This window comes from Schistocerca serialis, chromosome 7 (assembly GCF_023864345.2).
Source record: "Schistocerca serialis cubense isolate TAMUIC-IGC-003099 chromosome 7, iqSchSeri2.2, whole genome shotgun sequence".
Taxonomy (NCBI): domain Eukaryota; kingdom Metazoa; phylum Arthropoda; class Insecta; order Orthoptera; family Acrididae; genus Schistocerca; species Schistocerca serialis.
The window spans coordinates 126,289,369-126,308,341 of NC_064644.1; positions in this window are offsets into that span (position 1 = coordinate 126,289,369).

Below are 18,973 nucleotides of genomic sequence, written 5' to 3' on the forward strand. Positions count from 1 at the left end.
GTGTACAAGAGGCCTATGTTGTCTGTCTTGAGCAGTTTTGGCTAATGTTGACTGTATCGGAGTTACTAGGTGACTTCGCTTGTTAAAATCAATCACTGAACCGTCAGTGATTGTGTGGCGAGCCTTCTTTGTCTCCCTCAGAGGCGCATTTGTATTGCTAGGAAGTCTTTAGTCTGGAACAACCAGGCCAGGATAATTTGTTTCGGGCTATACTCGCGACATTATCATCACCACGACGGGACGTCGAAGCAATCGGCCATCGCTTCCAGTATGCCAGATCGTGTCCTTGCAGCTAAGAAGACAGCTTGGTAATGTACGTCCGCAGCACTGGCAAAGCAGGCATTTTTGCTAGGCGATAATCAGAGCTCAGCAGAGCGCGCCTGTTCGTCTTTTCTAACTTTGTTCTATCTTGGGTGTTCGTTGTCTGAGTTCTCACTAATGTAGCAGCAATTAATGTTGGGTTAGCGGTGTGTCTCTCTTAAGATTTGAGTGGCAAGGAATTGGCTCCACATACCACTTCGTCATAAACGTCACAATCTAGTTTACGGACAACTTCACCTTCACAGCGTTTGTTTGAGTATCCAATTTGAGCCAATTTGATGTATTGTAAGTGTTTCATGTGTTTTTGTTTATTATTTTGTGTTTAGTCTTAATAAATCATATTGTTATTTTGGACAGAACTTTCATTCTGTTAATCGGTAGAGCAACCCTATCATTTCTCACTACGTTAATGAAACCTTCCTTTATTTAACTTATTTATCAAATTAAATTATTGCAGGTGCCAAACTCTTTTCTACTCCACTTGCAGGGTTGATTACAGTCAGTTCGCGTATCTTTTTAATCCATGTGCAGCAGCAAAAGTCGGAGTTAGAATAGGGGGGGCTTAGAGCATCATTTACGTATGTAGATTCTAGAAGAATTTAGTGTTAAATACACTGCTAGCCCCGGCACCTCGCAAGCTTAACATTAGGATTGGTGGTTATGAACTAGATGAAGTTAATGAATTCTGCTACCCAGGTAGCAAAATAATCGCTGACGGACAGAGCAAGGAGGACATCAAAATCAGACTTGCACTGGCAAAAAGGGTATTTTGGCCAAGAGAAGTCTACTAGTATCAATCATAGGCTTTAATTTCAGGGAGAAATTTTTGAGAAAGTACGTTTGGATCACAGCGTTGTATGGTAGTGAAACATGCACTGAGGGAAAACCTGAACAGAAGAAAATTGAAGTATTTGAGATTTAGTACTACAGAGGAATGTTGAAAATCAGGTGGCCTGATAAAATAAGGAATGAGGAGGTTCTTCTGCAGAACCGTAGAGGAAAGGAATATATGAAAGCACTGACAAGAAGAAGGGACACGGTAATAGAACGTCTTTTAAGACTTCAGGGAATGACTTCCTTGGTACTAGAGGGAGTTGTAGAGGGTGTAAACGTAGGGGAAGTTTCTGGTGCAGGTCGCAGGTAGTATCAAAAATAAATACATTGAATACAATTGTAAAATACCGCCAAATAGTGTGTAGCACAGGATTTGAATGGACTGGGGTTTGGCTGGGAGTATTCAAGTGTTGGATTATATTAAGCATCCTTCATTAGTCAATAAACAGTGTGTATCAAAAAGAATCATCCGATTTAAAAAATTATAACTATTACGTTATTTGAGATATGTGCATGAACACCACACTGTTGGAAAGAGCAAACTCTCAAGTTTTACATGGTTCCTGCTAGGTAGCAGCAGTGTGCACCCATTTCAGTTCTAGTAAGAATGGTTTCGGGACAACAGAAAGCGTTTTGTGTTCTAAGTTTTGCGCAGTGAGAGAGTAATAACTGTTCAGCGTGACTTTCATACTAGGTATGGTGTGTATCCTCCTACAGCACAGAGCATTAGACAATGGCGTGAACAATTCCGAGAAACAGGTTATTCGCGTAAAGGCAAATCGCCGGGCCATCCCTGAGTGTTTGACACAGACGTCGAACGCATCCGCCATAGTTTTACAACGAGTCTGCTGATATCCGTTCGCAGTGCAGCTCGACAGCGCAGTATGCCCCCGATTACACATGAAGCCATACAAAGTTCAGCTACTGCAAGCTCATCGTGAAGGTGACAAACAAAAACGTGTGGAGTTCTATAATTTCGTTGTTGGCAGGATAGAGGATGACAGTTTCCTTCTACGTTTAGTGTTTAGTGACGAGGTAACATTACATTCAAATGGAAAGGTGAACTGTCATGATATGAGAACATGGGGTACGGAACAACCACATGAAGTTGTACAACATGAAAGGACTCTCCAAATTTTAATGTGTTTTGTGCAGTTTAACAGGAAAAGGTGTATAGTACATTTTTCTTTGCCGAGAACACTGTTACAGGAAGCACTTATCTCGATAGGCTTGAGACCTTTCTTTTCCTACAATTGGAAACTGATTCGAATGGCTTCATTTACCAACAGGATGGGGCACCAACACACTGGCATCTAGTTCAATGGACCTGACTGTATGTGATTATTTCCTGTGGGTGTTCATAAAATACTTTTATGTGCCTATGTTACTAACAACTTTGAATGAACTGAGACATAGCATAACAGCAGCTGTGGAAGCTCGCTGCAGTGTGGGAACAATTTGAGTACCGATTGACATATGCCGTGCATCTGAAGGAGAGATATTGAAAAAGTTGAGAGATTGCAGGGCACTCTCACTTCTGATATGGTACTATGCTGCTTAATGTTCTTAAGGAAGATCATCTTTATTACTTGGTTACTATACTGGATACGATCTGACTACATTCATATGATGAAATGGTTCTTGCTTATGTGCTCTGGTGAAAGAACAGCAGTAAGCTTTACCTGCGTTCAAAGGAAGAGGATGCTGAGTTAATTGACTGGAAGTAAATGCGTACGGTGGCTGAGGGACGAGGAGAGCGTTTATTCTGCGGAACCCGCGTGCAAACGTTTGTGGAATTCCCAGTCCCTTGGTCTCATTGTGCAGACACATTGGATGGCACTGATCGGTCGTAGTCACACCCAGATAGGCTGACTAGCACTGAGGAGTCGCTGGAACTATGAGCAGAGCACTGATGACTGGCAATAAAGCATAGGATGGGCCCTTGTTAGGTAGGAAGCCGATGAAACGGCTATGAGTTTCTGCGAATTTCCGTGGAACAGGTCAGTGGCGCCCAGGCGTCCAGACTATGCTACAAAACATATTTGCGAAGGCACAAGGCTTTTAGCCAGTTTATGGCTGTTCTTTGGAAAGTTCGAAATGGACGCAACAGGGGAGATGACGATGGCTGTGGTTCCAACCAGGTCATGCTTTTAGCAAAGACACTGCGTAAACACGTGAGAAAGAGGCCGCGAAGATGAATCTTTCTTCCTTTTCTCCCAATTAATTGTTTAAGTCGCTGGTTGGCCAAATCTGTGTATGCAGAGCAGCGGGCGGCCTCCCAGTTTCGAATGCCACGGCTCCAGCCCGTGATTGTCTTGTGCTAAAGTAAGAGTAGTGTAAGATGTAAATATGCTATGCTACCGAGCTGGTGAGGAAAATTGAGAAAAAGACAAAAACACACTCTCATATTGGTGCTTCGCTAGTAAAGAATGGCAGGTCTCTACCTAGATGGTGAGACTTGTGTGTTTTGCTAGTGTGCCACTTAGATCCTGTGCCAGTCACCATCTGAACTGTGAGAGGTGCTGCTTCTGACATCACAGGCACAACGAGTGATGCGTGGGTGTACTTATTTGTTCCGTGTCGGCCCTCTAAACATTTGACATATTCTGTCATGCTTAGTCTTGTCACAGAGTCAAATTCGTTTGGCAGACCGGCAAACGGGTCCAGTTGCACACTGGGTTTCAGACGCTCATAGGGAAGTACCTGCATTCCGAATTAGTTGAACGCAAGAGCGCGCATTTGCATACTTTTGGACGTGCGCTTTTAATAATAGATTGTCACTGCCCATGATTGCAATTGCCCAGCGCATCATGGTGTGCCACCCTGACCAGCAGAAGGGTAAAGTATTCGCTGCTATAGCGTAGGGCTCGAATATTTGCTTCTCAGCGCCCTGTTCTTTGGAACCATACTTTTCTTTATGGAACAGCAGAGTATAGATGCTTGATAATAGCAGTTTTTGGGCCATACCACAGATTCACATGTATGAAGTCACGTAAAGTGATTAGTTCTGGTTTAGTGTCGTGTGTTGAATCCCAGCTGATCACTTTGTTCACCATAGACCCCATATTATTGAATGTGTTTATCAAATAAAAAATTTTTATGTGGTGTTTCTTTAGTCATCTTTCGTCATGTGATGTTAAGAATGAATAAATCAATTGTTATTTAGACCACAACTCCTCCCAGTGTTCTGATTAACATTACCTTTGCCATTTTATTAAAGTCTTGATTGTAATTGAAAGACGCAACCTTGCAATTGGCTATCCTGCCAGGATCTAGGTCCTTGACACTTCTGTGATGATGTCATTTAGCGTCCTTGCCAATCAGGTTAAAAATACACTCCTGGAAATGGAAAAAAGAACACATTGACACCGGTGTGTCAGACCCACCATACTTGCTCCGGACACTGCGAGAGGGCTGTACAAGCAATGATCACACGCACGGCACAGCGGACACACCAGGAACCGCGGTGTTGGCCGTCGAATGGCGCTAGCTGCGCAGCATTTGTGCACCGCCGCCGTCAGTGTCAGCCAGTTTGCCGTGGCATACGGAGCTCCATCGCAGTCTTTAACACTGGTAGCATGCCGCGACAGCGTGGACGTGAACCGTATGTGCAGTTGAAGGACTTTGAGCGAGGGCGTATAGTGGGCATGCTGGAGGCCGGGTGGACGTACCGCCGAATTGCTCAACACGTGGGGCGTGAGGTCTCCACAGTACATCGATGTTGTCGCCAGTGGTCGGCGGAAGGTGCACGTGCCCGTCGACCTGGGACCGGACCGCAGCGACGCACGGATGCACGCCAAGACCGTAGGATCCTACGCAGTGCCGTAGGGGACCGCACCGCCACTTCCCAGCAAATTAGGGACACTGTTGCTCCTGGGGTATCGGCGAGGACCATTCGCAACCGTCTCCATGAAGCTGAGCTACGGTCCCGCACACCGTTAGGCCGTCTTCCGCTCACGCCCCAACATCGTGCAGCTCGCCTCCAGTGGTGTCGCGACAGGCGTGAATGGAGGGACGAATGGAGACGTGTCGTCTTCAGCGATGAGAGTCGCTTCTGCCTTGGTGCCAATGATGGTCGTATGCGTGTTTGGCGCCGTGCAGGTGAGCGCCACAATCAGGACTGCATACGACCGAGGCACACAGGGCCAACACCCGGCATCATGGTGTGGGGAGCGATCTCCTACACTGGCCGTACACCACTGGTGATCGTCGAGGGGACACTGAATAGTGCACGGTACATCCAAACCGTCATCGAACCCATCGTTCTACCATTCATCTACACATCTACATCTACATCTATACTCCGCGAGCCACCTTACGGTGTGTGGCGGAGGGTACTTATTGTACCACTATCTGATCCCCCCTTCCCTGTTCCATTCACGAATTGTGCGTGGAAAGAACGACTGCTTGTAAGTCTCCGTATTTGCTCTAATTTCTCGGATCTTTTCGTTGTGATCATTACGCGAGATATATGTGGGCGGTAGTAATATGTTGCCCATCTCTTCCCGGAATGTGCTCTCTCGTAATTTCGATAATAAACCTCTCCGTATTGCGTAACGCCTTTCTTGAAGTGTCCGCCACTGGAGCTTGTTCAGCATCTCCGTAACGCTCTCGCGCTGACTAAATGTCCCCATGACGAATCGCGCTGCTTTTCGCTGGATCATGTCTATCTCTTCTATTAATCCAACCTGGTAAGGGTCCCATACTGATGAGCAATACTCAAGAATCGGACGAACAAGCGTTTTGTAAGCTACTTCTTTCGTCGATGAGTCACATTTTCTTAGAATTCTTCCTATGAATCTCAACCTGGCGCCTGCTTTTCTCACTATTTGTTTTATGTGATCATTCCACTTCAGATCGCTCCGGATAGTAACTCCTAAGTATTTTACGGTCGTTACCGCTTCCAATGATTTACCACCTATGGCATAATCGTACTGGAATGGATTTCTGCCCCTATGTATGCGCATTATATTACATTTATCTACGTTTAGGGAAAGCTGCCAGCTGTCGCACCATGCATTAATCCTCTGCAGGTCCTCCTGGAGTACGTACGAGTCTTCTGATGTTGCTACTTTCTTGTAGACAACCGTGTCATCTGCAAATAGCCTCACGGAGCTACCGATGTTGTCAACTAAGTCATTTATGTATATTGTAAACAATAAAGGTCCTATCACGCTTCCCTGCGGTACTCCCGAAATTACCTCTACATCTGCAGATTTTGAACCGTTAAGAATGACATGTTGTGTTCTTTCTTCTAGGAAATCCTGAATCCAATCACAAACCTGGTCCGATATTCCGTAAGCTCGTATTTTTTTCACTAAACGTAAGTGCGGAACCGTATCAAATGCCTTCCTGAAGTCCAGGAATACGGCATCAATCTGCTCGCCAGTGTCTACGGCACTGTGAATTTCTTGGGCAAATAGGGCGAGCTGAGTTTCACATGATCTCTGTTTGCGGAATCCATGTTGGTTATGATGAAGGAGATTTGTATTATCTAAGAACGTCATAATACGAGAACACAAAACATGTTCCATTATTCTACAACAGATTGACGTAAGCGAAATAGGCCTATAATTATTCGCATCTGATTTATGACCCTTCTTGAAAATGGGAACGACCTGCGCTTTCTTCCAGTCGCTAGGTACTTTACGTTCTTCCAGCGATCTACGATAAATTGCTGATAGAAAGGGGGCAAGTTCTTTAGCATAATCACTGTAGAATCTTAAGGGTATCTCGTCTGGTCCGGATGCTTTTCCGCTACTAAGTGATAGCAGTTGTTTTTCAATTCCGATATCGTTTATTTCAATATTTTCCATTTTGGCGTCCGTGCGACGGCTGAAGTCAGGGACCGTGTTACGATTTTCCGCAGTGAAACAGTTTCGGAACACTGAATTCAGTATTTCTGCCTTTCTTCGGTCGTCCTCTGTTTCGGTTCCATCGTGGTCAACGAGTGACTGAATAGGGGATTTAGATCCGCTTACCGATTTTACGTATGACCAAAACTTTTTAGGGTTCTTGTTTAGATTGTTTGCCAATGTTTTATGTTCGAATTCGTTGAATGCTTCTCTCATTGCTCTCTTTACGCTCTTTTTCGCTTCGTTCAGCTTTTCCTTATCAGCTATGATTCGACTACTCTAGACCGGCAAGGGAACTTGCTGTTCCAACAGGACAATGCACGTCCGCATGTATCCCGTGCCACCCAACGTGCTCTAGAAGGTGTAAGTCAACTACCCTGGCCAGCAAGATCTCCGGATCTGTCCTCCATTGAGTATGTTTGGGACTGGATAAAGCGTCGTCTCACGCGGTCTGCACGTCCAGCACGAACGCTGGTCCAACTGAGGCGCCAGGTGGAAATGGCATGGCAAGTCGTTCCACAGGACTACATCCAGCATCTCTACGATCGTCTCCATGGGAGAATAGCAGCCTGCATTGCTGCGAAAGGTGGATATACACTGTACTAGTGCCGACATTGTGCATGCTCTGTTGCCTGTGTCTATGTGCCTGTGGTTCTGTCAGTGTGATCATGTGATGTATCTGACCCCAGGAATGTGTCAATAAAGTTTCCCCTTCCTGGGACAATGAATTCACAGTGTTCTTATTTCAATTTCCAGGAGTGTATATGGTTCAGTAGGATGTTCTAGATACTTATTTCTCTGATTGTGTTGTTTATATATTTATTTGTTTTATTTATTCGGGCTACAAAAGCCCAGTCAAGTCCCTTGATGCAATGATTGAGAAGTACCAGTACCTTAACGTACAATGCTCTGCTGGTGAAATCATACATCACTGTTACACCAAACGTCTGTCAGCATCTCAACAAGTATTAGCTGGCAGGTTTAATGTCGAGGTCTGTACTTTCCGTAACACTCTTTACTAATTAGAGTATGCATTCCGAGCAGATAATATATGAGAACACAGAAGAAACTGTGACAGATACGTCGCAGGCCCTATGCCGCATCCACAACATAACAATTATAATAATAGGAACGGAAATATACGAAATGGTACCTCTTACGGTCGGGAAATTTCAGGAGCAATGAAGTTGAGCAACGAAGAGACTGGAATGGGAACCGCGATAGTTATGTACTACGCAACAGAGGCTGGAATTGAAGGAGGAATGTAGGCTACATAATTCAGTTTCAATGATAATGGAAGACGTGCGTGAATGAACAATGGAGGAAACGGAAGTGGAGGTCAGGTCGAGGAAATTGAGATTCGGGGACCGAACCAAGGACGAGGGCTTTGAAAGGAAATGTCAACCAATGTCAGTGACTAGTTGAGTATACAGAAGAGGCACAAAACGCATCTGCTACTGAACTCGGACCAGTCTTATTAGATATGACGATCCAGAAGAAACGTTGCTGGAAATATCCTCTTCTGAACAAGTCAGATAATTTAATGGTCGGTGACAGCTGAAAATAAGCATAGTAGCATAAGTTTTGTTTATTTAAAATAGTGTAAAGACAACAATCATTTCTTTAAATATTTTTGTAATTCATTATGGTAATTAGCATAGGAACTTCTCCCATTACTGCTAGCCGTAAGCGTTAGCCATTGTTAGACTTTCACTATACAAGTGTTTCTTCGTAGCGTGTATCATGTTTATAGATGTACAAATGGTCATCCCAGAGCTGACTAATTACAATTGTTGAGAGTAGAACTGTGCCGATTTCACGAGGAAACTTCGTTGTTTATTTGAGTCCTATTTCGCGCGAGTTAGTATGTTCTCGTAGCAGTTTAGCAGAATGACAGGATCAGGTGTTACAACAACGATAAAATTTTATGTCTTAGAGTCTGAAACGAGTGCACTAGTATTGGGGACAGAATTCTTCTCGTAACATCTTGGAGTTCAGCTACAACACAATTCGTAGTATAGTGTGTGAGAGGGGCATTGGTGAGATTAGTTTGCGAAACCGATGGAGTTATTTTGCAGGATGGTCGTGTATTGTCCATGCGAGAGGTGTGTTTACTTTTCTTGTGTGTTTCGCTGTGGTTTGTGAACGTTTCCCAGTGCAGTATGTCTTCGCTGTGTGCGGATTTTTGTCATCACCTGTGATGCGATGTAATTGTGGTGTGTTTTTTCATCTATGGATGTCGGCTTTGGTGCGATGTTTCTCGCGAATGGAATATTTTATTCGAGTGTGGTTATACAGATGAGCTATCACGCCATACGTTATTGTGGTTCACTGTAGTTACTCGCTTGTTGCTTCTGCATGTGTTTTTTCCGCACTATTGTGTGATGATATTTGTGCGGGCTTTCGCGAGTGGTTCGTGAGCGCCTTAGTGGTAGATCTTGGGTGATAGTATGTACAAAGTGACGTGAGCATGGAATGTCCAAGTCACTTTGGCACGTTTTTGCAGAGTGAGTGAGGCATACCATCAATTTGTGAGAAAGAGAACGGTAGAAATGCAGTGAAATGTCACTAATATCTTGTGCGTTTTTTAATGTTTGTTTCAGCAGCTGGAGTGAAAAATTTGTAAGTCAACCTGAGAAATTTTTGTGTCAGTCTCAGAAAAAAAAGAGAGAGAATTGCGGAGCAGTTGTTTTGCCACATAGCAAAGAGAACAGACTGGTGATTCACGCCATACACCAGCGTTAGTGCCACCATATCGGCTAAGTAATGGGGAAGTCTGGTAGCTTCAGTAGTTCGTATTTTTTTTTAATGATAGTTGTGTTACACGAATAAGTAGTAGACTTAGAAGGTGTGAGAGTGACTGAAGAGAATGTGTAACCTAAGCAAGCTTAGTATTTTGAGTTGCATGAAAAGTTATGGGAACGCAACACTACACTGTCATACATTACAACACCTCACCACTACTTCAAGATTATAAAGATTTAGTCACAGAAAATTAATCATTTAAAAATATATGTGTAATACAATCAAAGTATAATTGTAGACTAGAATAAGATTTTATTTTTGTCAAAAGAGCTCTGTAAACCATTTTATTCTTTTACCTTTCTTGGAGTAATTATGTAAAGGAATTCTTTTCAAAAAAAGTGGTTCAAATGGCTCTGAGCACTATGCGACTTAACTTCTGAGGTCATCGGTCGCCTGGAACTTAGAACTAATTGAACCTAACTAACCTAAGGACATCACACATATCCATGCCCGAGGCAGGATTCGAACCTGCGACCGTAGCGGTCGATCGGTTCCAGACTGTAGCGCCTAGAACCGCACGGCCACTCCGGCCGGCGAATCCTTTTCAATTTCGTTATAATTCTCTCTGTATTTATGCTGTAAACATATATTAAAAACACAACACTAAGCCCACATGTAAACATTGTTGCAGACTACGGGAGCTGAGTGGATGGCGACATATCAGGTGGCTGGAGAGGTCGCTGACACTGGAGCGCCCGTAGCAGTTGGGCAGACAGGGCTCCAGGCAGCCAGGGCAGTCAAGGTCGTCTGCCAGCCCTGTGAGATGCAGGGGGGCGCAGCTCTGTGCAGGGGGAGGGGGGGGGGGTGACCCACATAGGGACTGCAGGGCAGCTGGTCGACATGATGTCATCGGGCTATGTGAATGGAGGGAGGTGCGGATGAGCCTCTGTGCGCCAAGAGCCACCAACAAAGGGCTGGTGACTAAAATTACCTTTGTCATTTTATTAAAGTCTTGATTGTAATTGAAAGACAGAAGTTCGCAAAGTTAGCCGCAAAGAAACAAGGACGTCCCAGGCGAGATCTGTTGTCTGAGAACGAGACGAAATCAAATAAGCGTCAGTAGGAGCGGACATTTAACAAAAAAGTGAATAATAAGCGTAAGTTATTGTGTAGGTGCAACGTAAAAATGTCTGATTTTCAGCTTGGGTGTTAATTCGGTAAGTAATACATGTAATAGCGACCTTCTACATTTGATTGAAAAAATAAGAAATCACGAAAACTCATACCTCCACAAAAATGTGAAACAGAGTACTGGAAGCTTAAATATAGTTTCGTTATTGGCATAATCTACACTTATTTATATACAAAACAACAAAATTCTATATAAGCAATTCTTTCTTTTTCAGGCAAGTATTTATATTATTATTATTATTATTATTAATGTTATCATTATTAGTGTTATTATTGAAGCTGTATAAGTATATTGATAAGTATAACTGTTAATCAGTGAATGCTATTAATTTCACACTCTCATATTTAGCTGAATTTAAAAATCTTTGGACATCCAGAATGTATATTTATGAGCCGATACTGGCTGCTACCCAGCTTGACGATGCCTATGCGCAACTGGCCTACCCCCTGTTGGGTCTCGAGAATGTTGCAATATCGTGCTGCTACAGTTCCACAGTACCTCTCCTCGCCAGGATGTCTTGCTTGCTGGCCGCTACTGAACTTGTTGCTCGCTGTCCTCTACTCCAAACATTGACCTGTGGTGACTACTTGGGTCAGCAATACTGAATCAAAGTAAGTGTGGCCCCCACGCCATAGAAGGCCCGGCACCAGCCCACCACTTGTCTGTTGTTGAACACAGCAGCCTCCGTTGGCGGCTCGAGCCAATTTTGGCGTTAGCCACAATGTTTAAGCTTAAAAGATAAATTTAAAAATTAATTTTGCCAAAATTTTAAGAAAAAATAAAAAAAACGTAAGCCTTGACAACAGATAATTAAACACCGGTGGCATTCATAAGCCTCCAGGGAGGTCGGTCTGCCCTCGTTCATTTAGGCGAGACAGGTGGTGAGCCCAGCTACACTTGCTCCGTCGGAACCAAACCAGGGGACAGCAACAAACCGACCGACACACGACTTACTTGCCACCAATCGGTACATCAGAACTCAAACACAAAAGTTACGAACGTGATTATCCACAATGAAATATGTATCGGACCACACAACATGAATGGACGTGGCTTGGATAGTAATTTCAGTACAGAACGGCAATCTGCTCCTAAATAATACAGCACAGTGATGTGTAGACACGCTAAGTACTCGTAAACTCTCCAAATAGCGCATATCATGGCCTTTGACGTCCAGGGTCGGTGAACCACGAAGCTCGTAGCGATCGGACAGCTCCACTCACGCTGCGACACTGTGCAGGGCCCGGCAGCGGACCCAGGCGACAGCACCGCACGGAGATGTCCTCCCTGGTTCGAAGCAACCGACCGACTGCCCACAGAATGCCGACAACATCTAAAATAGTCGTCAGTGGAAATAATGTCAACTACACACACACGAAGACAAATCGGGAGTCGATGCACACACAAACACAGCCGACTCATGAACGATCGTCGAGCCAAAACGCGTCGTCCGGTAGGACGACCGACCGACGATTCACCAGACCGTGGCCCGGCTCAACTGATGCGTGGCGGCAATGGTCGGGCGAGCCATGTCGACACAGACGTCACTGCTCCAACCCGACTGCACGAGTGCCGCATTGCAACTCCCCGACTGGCAGGTCCGGACAGCGCTCCAGACACGTTCCAACTGACTGCCTCCCGAACTCGCGACCCGAAGCGCCTTACGACAGACAACGACCGGGAAGTAATAGCAGTGGAGCAAAGATACTACGAGTGGGGATATATCGATATGCGCTGCTAGAGCCGGTCACGGTCGGACAAAACAGCAACTTAGTGACACCAGTAATGTAAATTAATGTAGTGTGGTGGAAGTACTTTAAAAACAGCGTGTAAAATACATAACGGCTCACCAGACACAGTTCTGTTTCCATTCTCGGTGAGCTTATGTTTTGTATACTGAACGACAGTGCAGAAATGTATAAATGGCTTGTTTGTGAGTATAGCTGTATGTTAGCCATTTACAGATTGCTAAATCGCACACTGACTTAAATGCCGTAAGAATGAACATATTATTGTTCATCACTACTTTTGTAAGAAGAAATGATATTGGAGTTAAAATTAGATTTGTAACCTGTCACAAAATTCGTGTTTTGGGGAATTGAAAGATTTTTGTAACTGATATTGATGTCGTTTCGATGTAACTGCCAGATTTATAAAAGAGTAATAAAGGCTTCCTTCTTCTAGAATTGTAGCCGCTGGCACCACTAGTCTTCTGAAACCGCAATGGATTACTTACGAAGGATTTCATCAGTAAATATACATATTGTGAAGGAGCAATTACGTCGAACTACTCGAAGAATTATCTCTAAGACGATTGCCAACAAGGAAGTCTGAACCCAGTCACTGTTCTGATTCCATACTCGGCGAGCAGGTGTTTTGTACTGCTCGCTTTTGTGAAATTACTATTTTCTTTCTGACTGATGAATTATCCCAGAAAATAATACCATAAGACTTAATGAGTGGATATATGCAAAATATGTTGTGATTTGTTCGTTACCAAACATAGGAAAAAAGTTTCGGAATTTAGTTGTTTGACCATCAACATACCCCTTGCCTATTGCCACAATATAAGCTTCGTAATGAATGGAAAAAATAACTAATTTGAAATTAATTTATGTTTCAGAGGCTTCCAAATGCACTCTCGTAGTGTGTAACTATAATGTCAGCGTTTTCCTATGTATGATTACTATTTGCCTGCAGAACTGATGTGAAGGGCTTATTTCAGTAGTGGTACAAGTCCATTTTTGTTCATATTGAGACACAGAGTCCTTAAGTTAAATGAGAGCTGAAGAATCTGCAGTTATACCAGAAATATTCAAGCATATGGCTTCTTGCTAGAGATGAACTTTCTTGCTCTTTGTTTGGCTCATTAATTTCAGAAGCATTATAGACAGAAAAGTGGAGGTAATGGACTTGTGCCACTATTGAAATAAGTTCTTCATGTATACAAGTGAGACACCGAACAGTTTAGCCTCATCGTGGGTCTCACTTGCAGCAATATACTTGTTTAAGACTGTCTTGTTCACACATGCCCTTGAAACATCTCACTGATATTTACTGTATTTTGCTCGCTCAGTTTATTTTTATTCTCTGAATAATTGTTGTAATTTGTCATGTAGTTCATTAACTCAATGTGTCATATATTTTATCCAATTTTAATAGTTTTACTTAAAATTGTTATAGAAATAATTCTGCTCACTTTAGTCTTACATCCAATATTTGTCGTCTTTGACTGTCAACTGAGAGGCTCTCTGGATGTACCGAGTTTAAAATCATTGTTCACAGCCACCACGGGCATTATGACGGGTAAATCCCATAACTCGTGGACTGGTTACTAAAAATGTTAGATATTGTAGAATATAAAGCATATGTTCCATGTTTTTGTCTCATTCAGTAACAAAAACATAGAGGGCGCGAGAAAATCCTATTTTTTTCACAGCAATTGATGTTTCACCTACTCTTAAAGGCAATCTTCAAAATCTGTTCCAGTTTGGGTGCTGAATAATTCGTAACCACAGTCGTAGCATTTCTCTCTGCCAGTAATAAACTTTCTTGATCATCCGTTCAGACACGAGATAGATACCACCACTTTCGCAGAATAGTAAGTCAAGAAGAAGGCTGGCTGTTAGTATACACATGTTTTTTGCTGCTCGCTTTTGTGCAGTTAGTACTTTCTAACTGATGAATTATCCCAGAAAATAATTCCGTAAGACATAATGAGTGGAAATATGCAAATTATGTTGTTAAAGGACCTGTCACTCCGTCGCCCTATCACAATATTAAAAAATTTATATATTAGAATATCGATCTATAGAAGCTCTTTCCAATCAATTAAAGAGCTTTTTTAAATTATGGCTGTTTATACTATTACCAGCTCTTTCTCTAGTGTCTGCTCAAGGAAGTTCGTATCTTAGTCAAGGAATAAGTGGGAACACGTTGCTCTTCCATATAGTGTTTTGGTGTGTTAGTGAGTGTTTTGACAACGATAAGGTTGGTTTCAGAGCTATATGTTCTGTGATATCACGAGAGACAAAAGAAGATTGTATTTTTTTTGAGAGCTGTAAAATGTATTGTTGCCTAAGCAACACACCGATTCACGTCTTATAAAATTTTATTGAAACGCCCGCTAAACCCGCTGGGCAGAACAGGTGATTAGGATTGTGGAAAGGGCCAAATAAGGTTGGGATCAGTTTCACCTTAAAATTGTAATTTATTGTAATTTAATAACACATTTACAACCAAAGCGGCACATAGCCGAACCTTTACAACTACTAGTTTCAAAATCCGATTCTTTCACGGCTGAAGGCCTCCAAACAAGGAACCTTAAAAATCAACAAGATAAAAATGCAGTTAAAATAGTAAATAAAATTATATATATATATATATATATATATATATATATATATATATATATATATATATATATATATATATATATATGTTTTTTTGTAGCTAGGCTGAAAGCATCGAGGCAAGGGTGGATAGACAAACATAACAATATGCAATACAAACGGCCGAAGGCCCACAGTAAAATTTTCAATATTTCAAAAATAAATTACCATAACTTTTGAAAGGCAGAAGGCCGCAATGTTTAAGCTTGAAAGGTAATTTTAAGAATGAGGTTCCAAGGCTGAATTCCCACAATAAATTTTCCAAAATTAAAAAAAAATATAACCATAAGCCTTTTAAGTTTTAAGTAGCTGAAACTGCACAAAAAGAAAAGACAACACAACGCCAATAACCTTTCAGCAAAATCCACTTGCCGGAAATCAAACTTACTCACATAAAACACAGTGACCTAGAATTTTTCTTTTATCACTGGCCATGATAGATTATAAACAGACAATTAAACACCGGTGAGAAAGACAGTGAAGACAAAAGCACTCAGAAGCCTCCAGGGGGTCGGTGTGCCCTCGTTCACTTAGGTGGTGAGCCCAACTACACTTGATCTGTTGGAACCCAACCAAAGGACAGCCACGGACCGACCGACAAAACGACTTGCTTGCCACCAATCGGTACTCAAACACAAAATGTTACAGACGTAATTATCCACAATCAAATATGCATATGAATTAAGCTGTCAAAACCACAAACTGTGTTGGACAGCGACAACAGGTGAGGAAAGGACACTGCCTGAAATTAGGTTAGTGGCCAGGACAGGTAACCGGAACACTAATGGCCACAAGGCAGAAAATTTCGCTGGTACACTTGAATTGTAGTCAGCCAATATAGTTAATTCCACCACATGGCGGCTAAATTTCAGCAATACAAACACTCGGTGTTGCTCACAGGAAAACCTCCCCAACATTGAACCACCGAAACGAACCACACAACATGAGTGGATGTGGCTTGGGTACTTGAAACCACGACTCAACTTTGACGTTCTGGGTCGGTGAACCACGAAGCTCGTAGCAATTGGACAGCTCCACACACGTTTCAACACTGCACAGGGACCGCCAGTGGACCCAGCCGACTGCACCGCGCGGAGATATCTTCCCTGGTCCTTAGCAACCGACCGACTGCCCACAGAATGCCGACATCTAAAATAGTCGTCAGTGGAAATAATGCCAACTACACACACAACCCGACAAACACTTGCACGAAGGCATGAACGATACCGAACAGTAACTAAGCACACACGAAGACAAATCGAGAGTCGATGCACACACAAACACAGCCGACTCATGAACGATCGTCGAGCCAAAACGCGTCGTCCCCGGACCGTGGCCCGGCTCAACTGATGCGTGGCGGCAATGGTCGGGCGAGCCATGTCGACGCAGACGTCACTGCTCCAACCCGACTGCACGAGTGCCGCATTGCAACTCCCCGACTGGCAGGTCCGGACAGCGCTCCAGACACGTTCCAACCGACTGGCTGCCCGAACTCGCGACCCGAAGCGCCTTACGACAGACAACGACCGGGAAGTAATAGCAGTGGAGCAAAGATACTACGAGTGGGGATATGTCGATACGCGCTGCTAGCGCCTGTCACAGTCAGACAAAGTAGCAACTCAGTGACAGTAGATCTCGCGGTTAAGGCGCTCAAAAAATGGCTCTGAGCACTATGGGACTTAACATCTATGGTCATCAGTCCCCTAGAACTTAGAACTACAAACCTAACTAACCTAAGGACATCACACAACACCCAGCCATCACGAGGCAGAGAAAATCCCTGACCCCGCCGGGAATCGAACCCGGGAACCCGGGAGCGGGAACGCTACCGCACGACCACGAGCTGCGGGCGTTAAGGCGCTCAGTCAGGAACCGCGCGACTGCTACGGTCGCAGGTTCGAATCCTGCCTCGGGCATGGATGTGTGTGATGTCCTTAGGTTAGTTAGGTTTAAGTAGTTCTAAGTTCTAGGGGACTGATGACCACAGAAGTTAAGTCCCATAGTGCTCAGAGCCATTTGAACCATCAGTGACAGTAGTAATTTAAATTAATGTAGTGAGGTGGAAGTACGTTAAAAACAGCGTTAAAATACATGATGGCGGAAAAATGAGCCACGCACGGCCCAGTTATAATAAAGAAGTTTTAAATTCTTATTTGTGTGTGTGTGTGTGTGTGTATGTTTACCTGTGTTAGACACCACTGACAAACTGGTGACCCCGACGTGTTCGGCGAGACAACAAAAGAAAGCCTGCAACGTAATTATCGGTGAATTGTCCAATGCGGAATCGGCTGGAATTCGGTGCAGACGGTGTTCAATAAAACACTAAAAATGCAATCAGGAAGTGGACTTGACGGGGACAATCCTTGAGTACTCTGGAAATCAATAAGGTAAGTAAACAAGGAAGGGTAGAGTCCAAAGCGGCTGAATGTTCTACCCCAGTTCCTACAGTAAGCCGCCTATATCGATTATTTGGAGTACAAGATCTCACATTCTTGGACAATTAATCACACCCTCAGGAACTAAGCCGGATCCAGGAAACGTTTCTGCGCTAATGAACTACAAGCGACCTGAAACTCTTCGTGAACTTCGAAAATTTTTAGGAATCATCAATTTTTATCGTAGATATTTAGAACATGCTGCAGAAAACCAAGCCTTGTTGAATAATTACCTAAAAGGAACAACTAAAAATGACCGAAGACATATTGACTGGACAGAAGGGGCAATTGCTCAGTTTCAAAAATGTAGAGAAGATCTCGCAAATGCAACACTTTTAACATTTCCGGGTTTGCACAGCCAACTCACGTTATTGTAGATGCATCCGATTTTGCAGCTTGTGCTGTGTTGCAACAGTGGCAAGATGAACAATGGAAACCTATTGGATTCTTTTCAAAAAAGTTCACGAATGCACAGAAAAAGTATTCCACATATGACAGAGAACTACTTAGTATATATACGGATGTCAAGTATTTCAAATATCTGTTAGAAGGTACAGACTTTGTTATTTATACTGATCATGGCCCTCTAACATATGCATTCAAGCAGAAGAATGAGAAAGCAACGTCAATCCAATTACGTTATCTCCAATATATTTCACAGACTACAACAGCTTTGCGACATATTTCTGGTAAAGCAAATGTTGTGGCTGATAGCTTTTCAAGGCTTGAAATATTGGTTCCAATTAACTATGAAGAGATAGCACAAGCACAAGAAAAGGACGAAGAGCTACATCAACTGCAGTCTGGCAATAATACTTAGCTTGAATTAAAATACTATTTGACTCAGAGAGCAAAGTAATTGTGGCGTGATATCTCGAGACAAAGTATTCGACCTTATATTCCTGAACAATTCCGTTATGCTATTTTTTAACATTATCATAATTTGGCTCATCCAGGTTTCAAGACAGCTGTAAAAATGATTGCATCAGGATGTGTCTGGATGAATATCGGAAAGGACATTGCAAATTGGTCACGAGCATGTGATGCTTGTCAAAGAAACAAGGTATCATGACTGTGCATTCACCAATAGGACACTTTCCCGACACTGCTGAACGTTTTGAAGTAATTCATCTGGATTTGATAGGGCCAGTGCCTCCTTCTGATGAATATACGTATTGCTTAATATGCATCGATACGAAT